Below are 8,422 nucleotides of genomic sequence, written 5' to 3'. Positions count from 1 at the left end.
TGAGGACTCCCTGAGGAACTGATCCGAGTTTGATCTTCGTCAGCTCATACAACACTGTGAAACACACATCCGGTCCAAATCAAATTTTATTGGTCACATACACAAGCTAAATGCTTGTGCTTCTAGTTCTGACCATGCAGTAATATCTAACAAGTAATCTAACAATTTCACAACAACTACCTTTTAAACACAAGTGTAAAGGAATGAATAAGAATGTGTACATATAAATATATGGATGAGCGATGGCCGAACGGCATAGGCAAGATGCAGTAGATGGTATAGAGTACAGTATATACATATGAGATGAGTAATGTAGGGTATGTAAACATTATATAAAGTGGCATTGTATAAAGTGACTAGTGATACATTTATTACATCCAATTTTTTATTATTAAAGTGGCTAGAGATTTGAGTCAGTATGTTGGCAGCAGCCGCTCAATGTTAGTGATGGCTGTTTAACAGTCTGAAGGCCTTGAGATAGAAGCTGTTTTTCAGTCTCTCGGTCCCAGCTTTGATGCACCTGTGCTGACCTCGCCTTCTGGATGGTAGAGAGGTGAACAGGCAGTGGCTCGGGTGGTTGTTGTCCTTGATGATCTTTTTGGCCTTCCTGTGACATCGCGTGGTGTAGGTGTTCTGGAGGGCAGGTAGTTTGCCCCCGGTGATGTATTGTGCATACCTCACGAGCCTCTGGAGAGCCTTACGGTTGTGGGCGGAGGAGATTTTTTGTGTGCAAATGAACTCAAGCTTACGGACAATGTCAAATGTGATACAGCGAAGCACCTGGTGAGCTGGGTGCGCAATTACGCAGGTACTTTCCCAAAACGGACGACACAAACAACTGGATTTGTTATCCCTTTCATGCCCTGCCTCCAGTCCACTTACCAATATCTGAACAAGAGAGCCTCCTCGAAATGGCAACAAGCAGTTCTATGAAAATAGAATTTAATCAGAAGCCACTGCCAGATTTCTGGATAGGGCTGCGCTCATAGTTTCTTGCCTTGGCAAATTGCGCTGTTAAGACACTGATGCCCTTTGCAACCACATTCCTATGTGAGGGTGGATTCTCGGCCCTCACTAGCATGAAAACTAAATATAGGCACAGACGGTGTGTGGAAAATGATTTAAGACTGAGACTCTCTCCAATAGAACCCAATATTGCAGAGTTATGTGCATCTTTTTAAGCACACCCTTCTAATTAACCTGTGGTGAGTTCTTCACAATTTTCTATGAACAAATAAAGTTTTATATGTAAGATGGTTAAATAAAGAGCAAAATTATTGATTATTGTTATACTATTGAATATTTGAAGGGGTACGGGACTATAAAAAGTTTGGGAACCACTGGTCCAGGTGGAAAAGGGCAGTGTGCAATGCGATTGAGATTACGTCATCTGTTGGGGCGGTATGCGAATTGAAGTGGTTCTAGTGTATCCGGGATGATGGTATTGATGTGAGCCATGTTGATTTCAGTGCTACGGGGCGGTAATCATTTAGACAGGTTACCTTTGCTTCCTTGGGCACAGAGACTATGGTAGTCTGCTTGAAACATGTAGGTATTACAGACTCGGTCAGGGAGAGGTTGAAAATGTCAGTGAAGACACTTGCCAGTTGGTCTGTTCATGCTTTGAGTACGTGTCCTGGTAATCCGTCTGGTCCCGCGGCTTTGTGAATGTTGACCTGTTTAAAGGTCTTCCTCACATTGGCTACCGAGAGCGTTATCACACAGTCGTCCGGAACAGCTGGTGCTCTCATGCATGCTTCATTCATGCTGGGCTCGAAGCAAGCATCAAAGGCATTTCGCTCATTTGGTAGGCTCACGTCACTGGGCAGCTCGTGGCTGGGTTTCCCTTTGTAGTCCGTAATAGTTTTCAAGCCCTGCCACATCCAACGAGCGTCAGAGCCAGTGTAGTAGGCATTAATACATCTTCATTCTGTATTGACGTTTTGCCTGTTTGATGGTTCGTCTGAGGCCGTAGTGAGATTTCTTATAAGCATCCAGATTAGTGTCCTGCTCCTTGACAGCGGCAGCTCTAGCCTTTAGCTCGATGCGGATGTTGCCTGTAATCCATGGCTTCTGGTTATGTACGTACGGTCACTGTGGGAACGACATCGTCGATGCTGAGGTGGTATACTCCTCAATGCCATTGGATGAATCCCGGAACATATTCCAGTCTGTGCTAGCAAAACAGTCCTTTAGCGTAGCAGCCGTGTCATCTGACCACTTCCGTATTGAGCGAGTCACTGGTACTTCCTGCTTTAGTTTTTGCTTGTAAGCAGGAATCAGGAGGATAGAATTATTGTCAGATTTGCCAAATGGAGGGCAAGGGAGAGCTTTGTATGCGTCTCTGTGTGTGGAGCATACTAGAGTTACAGACATTCTTTATTTATTTTATACATTCTTCTATCCTGCACCTGCTCAGTTGGAAGTGCATATTTAACTTTTTTTTCTAACCGATACTTGTGCCATGTATCTATGGGTAAAATTCACTCGGTATCTCCACTTCTAAATTGTAGTTGTGTATTGTAAAAAATCTTGATCTCCCAGAAGATAGTTAGCTGTACATAATTTCAGTCAAGTGACCAGTGTCTATGATTATGAAATCATTACAGATGTGGGGTCTTAATTCAGTCACATGACCGGTGTCTATGATTATGAAATCATTACAGATGTGGGGTCTTAATTCAGTCACATGACCAGTGTCTATGATTATGAAATCATTGCAGATGTGGGATCTTAATTCAGTCACATGACCAGTGTCTATGATTATGAAATCATTACAGATGTGGGATCTTAATTCAAATCAAATCAAATCAAATGTATTTATATAGCCCTTCGTACATCAGCTGAAATCTCAAAGTGCTGTACAGAAACCCAGCCTAAAACCCCAAACAGCAAGCAATGCATGTGAAAGAAGCACGGTGGCTGGGAAAAACTCCCTAGGAAAAACTCCTGAGAAAGGCCAAAAACCTAGGAAGAAACCTAGAGAGGAACCAGGCTATGAGGGGTGGCCAGTCCTCTTCTGGCTGTGCCGGGTGGATATTATAACAGAACATGGTCAAGATGTTAAAATGTTCGTAAATGACCAGCATGGTCAAATAATAATAATCATAGTAGTTGTCGAGGGTGCAACAAGCACGTCCGGTGAACAGGTCAGGGTTCCGTAGCCGCAGGCAGAACAGTTGAAACTGGAGCAGCAGCATGGCCAGGTGGACTGGGGACAGCAAGGAGTCATCATGCCAGGTAGTCCTGAGGCATGGTCCTAGGGCTCAGGTCCTCCGAGAGAAAGAAAGAAAGAGAGAAAGAGAGAATTAGAGAGAGCATATTTACATTCACACAGGACACCGGATAAGACAAGAGAATACTCCAGATGTAACAGACTGACCCTAGCCCCCCGACACATAAACTACTGCAGCATAAATACTGGAGGCTGAGACAGTCAATTCAGTCAATTGGGATCTTAATTCAGTCAAGTGCCCAATGTCTATGATTATGAAATCATTACAGATGTGGGATCTTAATCTGCCAACGCCATCGCTGTTGCATTTACAAAGACATTGTGCTTTCAAGGCAGTAATACAAGTCTCCTCTAAATTTGTCGCTTAAGATATTTTTGTTCAAATATGTAGCTCCTTTTCTTCGTATAATGAAAAAAATATGTCTTTGCCAGATGTACAATAGGGCAAAGGAGACCTGTTCAACGCAAAGGCTGGCATTTATTGTCATGAATCTTGCCCTGGAGGCAGCTCTGCAGAGTGGTCACTAGCTGACACAGCCACAAGGTCATAAAATCTGATTTTAAACCTAACCTTAACAACACTGCTAACCCACACTGCTAACCCTAACCCACATTTTTACGATATAGGCAATTTGGACTTCGCAGCTGGCCCATCTATTGGCAATCACTCAGTTTTGCCTCCAGGGCAAGATTTGTAAGTGATAATCAACGAGGGGCTATGCGTTCTATAGAAAATAATTAACATTAATTAGGGGTAACATTTCGGCATTAATTCTGACTGGTTAAGGTTTGGGTTAAAACTGAAAAACTAAAATTACAAAAGGAGTGCCTAGTAGCACTGGGATTGAGCCCGGATGTTCAGAGCCGTACCTCGCCTAGTAACAGGCCTAGTAACAGGCACTCGCATTGCACACTCTCGTTGCACCTAGTGGCTGGTTGGAAATGGAACAAAAAGCCAATCCATCTCATAACTTCCCCATTCTACTAACACCTGGACAGAGCGTAATCCATTGGAGTTTGGACTGTGTTCTTGAAGTACCTTTAAATGAGTTTCACTCAAAGAAAATATAAAAGAATCCTGACATGGGAGGTTGCTCTTTGGTTGTACGTTCCATCTCTGAACTCCATAGAGCAGCTGTGCCTGTAACTGTGGAGAGATGGAGCCCTCTCCAACCCCTCTGGAGTGCAAACAGATGGGAGGTTCACCGGCTTGCCCCTGGATCCTCTCCCTGTCTCTCCCTGTCTCTCTCTTACACACACACACACACACACACACACACACACACACACACACACACACACACACACACACACACACACACACACACACACACACACACACACACTCACACACACACAACTGAAAGATGTGATAACGCTACCTGTTGAGAGTAGCCACATGCCATTTCACACGTTTCACCTTTAAATCCTTTCTTTCATTTTCACCTTTGATTTCATAAATAAAAAATGTAATTAATATATATTTGTATATATTTTTTATTTATTTTTATGTCCCTATACATTTTCTGCAATGCCCAGGTGATGGCAGTGTTCTTATAGCTTGTGTGACAGACATCTGCAACTGAGCTGCTTAAAGAGGTTGTTAATATGGAGCCTGCTCCAAAACTGATAAACTCTGTCCACTGTGGTAGTGTTTACACCAGGCTTTAAGCCCTGACATATGTTTTGGAAATTAACATCTGCCGAGGCTATGGCTAATCCTATAGGCAGCCCATTTAACACCCAGGGATCTCAGATAGGATATACACTTCATGTATATTTCCCCCTTGCCTCTATTTTCTTGCAAACCGGTTTCCCAATAATATGCTTGAGTCTGGGCCTCTAAGCTCCCCCTCGCTAATGCTATTTATCTGGTCTGACACGTTAAGCAAGGTCTTTTCAGGGCCAAAATCACATTGACTTTACCCAAAATATGCTAGCTTTAATCATTTCACTTAGTGTCGGCAGCTGCTTCCCCTGCTTATCTGTTCAATCCAGTAGATTTGGGGGCCCCAGACACCCATGGTGCGTATTTGACTAGGACTGAGAGTGCCTTACAGCAATGGCCTGTATTTGAGTAGGAATGAGAGTGCCTTACAGTAATGGCTTTAGCAGAGAGGAGTGCATATGGGACTAAGCCACACATGCTTTGCATCGAGGTAACCAAACTCAGATGCTCACCCTCTGGTGGCATCTGTACATCTGTAATTGGACATACCTGCTCTAATGTTGTCATTGTAAATAAAAATTTGTTCTTAACTGACTTGCCTAGTTAAATAAAGGTTAAATTAACGAAACAATGCAATATAAGGCATTAACCCAAAGATTATCTAAACTCAGCATAAAAAGAAACGTCTCTGTTTCAGGACCGTCTTTCAAAGACAATTCGTAAAAATCAAAATAACTTCAAAGACCTTAAATAATTAATGAACATGCACCTGTGGAACGGTCGTTAAGACACTAACAACTTACAGACGGTAGGCAATTAAGGTCACAGTTATGAAAACTTAGGACACTAAAGAGGCCTTTCTACTGACTCTGAAAAACACCAAAAGAAAGATGCCCAGGGTCCCTGCTCATCTGCATGAACGTGCCTTAGGCATGCTGCAAGGAGGTATGAGGACTGCAGATGTGGCCAGGGCAATAAATTGCAATGTCCGTACTGTGAGACGCCTAAGACAGTGCTACAGGGAGACAGGACGGACAGCTGACCGTCCTCGCAGTGGCAGACCACGAGTAATAACACCTACACAGGATCGGTACATCCAAACATCACACCTGCGGGACAGGTACAGGATGGCAACAACAACTGCCCGAGTTACACCAGGGACGCACAATCCCTCCATCAGTGCTCAGACTGTCCGCAATATGCTGAGAGAGGCTGGACTGAGGTCTTGTAGGGCTGTTGTAAGGCAGGTCCTCACCAGAAATCACCGGCAACAACGTAGCCTATGGGCACAAACACACCGTCGCTGGACCAGACAGTAATGGAAAAAAGTGCTCTTCACTGACGAGTCACGGTTTTGTCTCACCAGGGGTGATGGTCGGATTCGCAGTTTATTGTCGAAGGAATGAGCGTTACACCGAGGCCTGTACTCTGGAGCGGGATCGATTTGGAGGTGGAGGGTCCGTCATGGTCTGGAGCGGTGTGGCACAGCATCATCGGACTGAGCTTGTTGTCATTGCAGGCAATCTCAACACTGTGCGTTACAGGGAAGACATCCTCCTCCTTCCTGCAGGCTCATCCTGACATGACCTTCCAGCATAACAATGCCACCAGCCATACTGCTCGTTCTGTGTGTGATTTCCTGCAAGACAGGAATGTCAGTGTTCTGCCATGGCCAGCGAAGAGCCCGGATCTCAATCCCATTGAGCACGTCTGGGACCTGTTGGATCGGAGGGTGAGGGCTAGGGCCATTCCCCCCAGAAATGTCTGGGAACTTGCAGGTGTCTTGGTGGAAGAGTGGGGTAACATCTCACAGCAATAACTGGCAAATGTTGTGCAGTCCATGAGGAGGAGATGCACTGCAGTACTTAATGCAGCTGGTGGCCACACCAGATACTGACTGTTACTTTTGATTTTGACCCCCCCCCCCTCCCCTTTGTTCAGGGACACATTATTCAATTTCTGTTAGTCACATGTCTGTAGAACTTGTTCAGGTTATGTCTCAGTTGTTGAATCTTGTTATGTTCATACAAATATTTACACATGTTAAGTTTGCTGAAAATAAACACAGTTGAAAGTGAGAGGACATTTCTTTTTTTGCTGAGTTTATTATGTTGACAATATAGTTGAGTTAACGCTCTAACAATGGAAATACATATCCTCAATGATTGAAGGCAGGCGAGATCAGGTGGGACCATTCTAGCCAATGAGAGGGCAGATACGCGTTTGAACAACAGACACAAGTAAGTTGTTTTTATCAAAGTTGCAAAAATGCCACGTACATCCACTAATATCAGTACATTTGTAACAGGCTAAACATTACGAAACTTCTATTAGATCAAATAAGCCTCACATAATTCGACACTCTGTTATAGACCTCCATACAAAAAAGGGCTTATCTCAGGTGGACAAGTAAATCCTCTCTATTGCAGAGAATTCAGGGGGTAGTCTGACCGGGACTTGAACATTCAGTCCAACACCTTAGCTATTACACCAAGAGATCAGAACCTCTTGATGAGTTTGCGTTGAATAGTCTGTGCTACAGAATAGCAAGTGTCTGATGGCAAGGGTGCTAGTTACTTGACTGCTGATTCAAAATCAAGGATGCAAACATTCATGGATGCAAGGACTGACCATCGATGAGCATATATTTTGGGTTGTGATGAAGTACGATCAAAATATTTTTTAGATTTTAGATTCTTCAAAGTAGGCACCCTTTGCCTTGATGACAGCTTTGCATAATTTTGGCATTCTCTCAACCAGCTCCAACTCATCCCAAAACATTTCAATTGGGTTGAGGTTGGGTGATTGCTGAGGCCAGGTCATCTGATGCAGTGCTCCATCACTCTCCTTCTTGGTAAAATAGCCCTTACACAGCCTGGAGGTGTGGTGGGTCATTGTCCTGTTGAAAAACAAATGTAAATCCCACTAAGCGCAGACCAGATGGGATGGCGTGTCGCTGCAGAATGCTGTGGTAGCCTCGCTGCTTAAGTGTGCCTTGTATTCTAAATAAATCACTGACAGTGTCACCAGCAAAGCACCCCCACACCATCACACCTCCTCCTCCATGCTTCACGGTGGGAACCACACATGCGTTCACCTACTCTGCATCTCACAAAGACCCGGCGGTTGGAACAAAAAATCTAAATTCTGGACTCATCAGACCAAAAGACAGATTTCCACTAGTCTAATGTCCATTGCTTGTGTTTCTTGGACCAAGCAAGTCTCTTCTTATTATTGGTGTCCTTTAGTAGTCGTTATTTTGCAGCAATTGGACCATAAAGGCCTGATTTACGCAGTCTCTTCTGAACAGTTGATGTTGAGAAATGTCTATTACTTGAACTCAGTGAAGTATTTATTTGGGCTGCAATTTCTGAGGCTGGTAACTCTAATGAACTTATCCTCTGCAGCAGAGGTAACTCTGGGTCTTCCTTTCCTGTGGCGGTCCTCATGAGAGCCAGATTCATCAAATCAAATCAAATTCAATTAGTCACATGCGCCGAATAAAACAGGTGTAGACC

Source organism: Salmo trutta, chromosome 3, assembly GCF_901001165.1.
Source record: "Salmo trutta chromosome 3, fSalTru1.1, whole genome shotgun sequence".
NCBI classification, from domain to species: Eukaryota; Metazoa; Chordata; class Actinopteri; order Salmoniformes; family Salmonidae; genus Salmo; species Salmo trutta.
Note: the sequence above shows the minus strand (reverse complement) of the source record.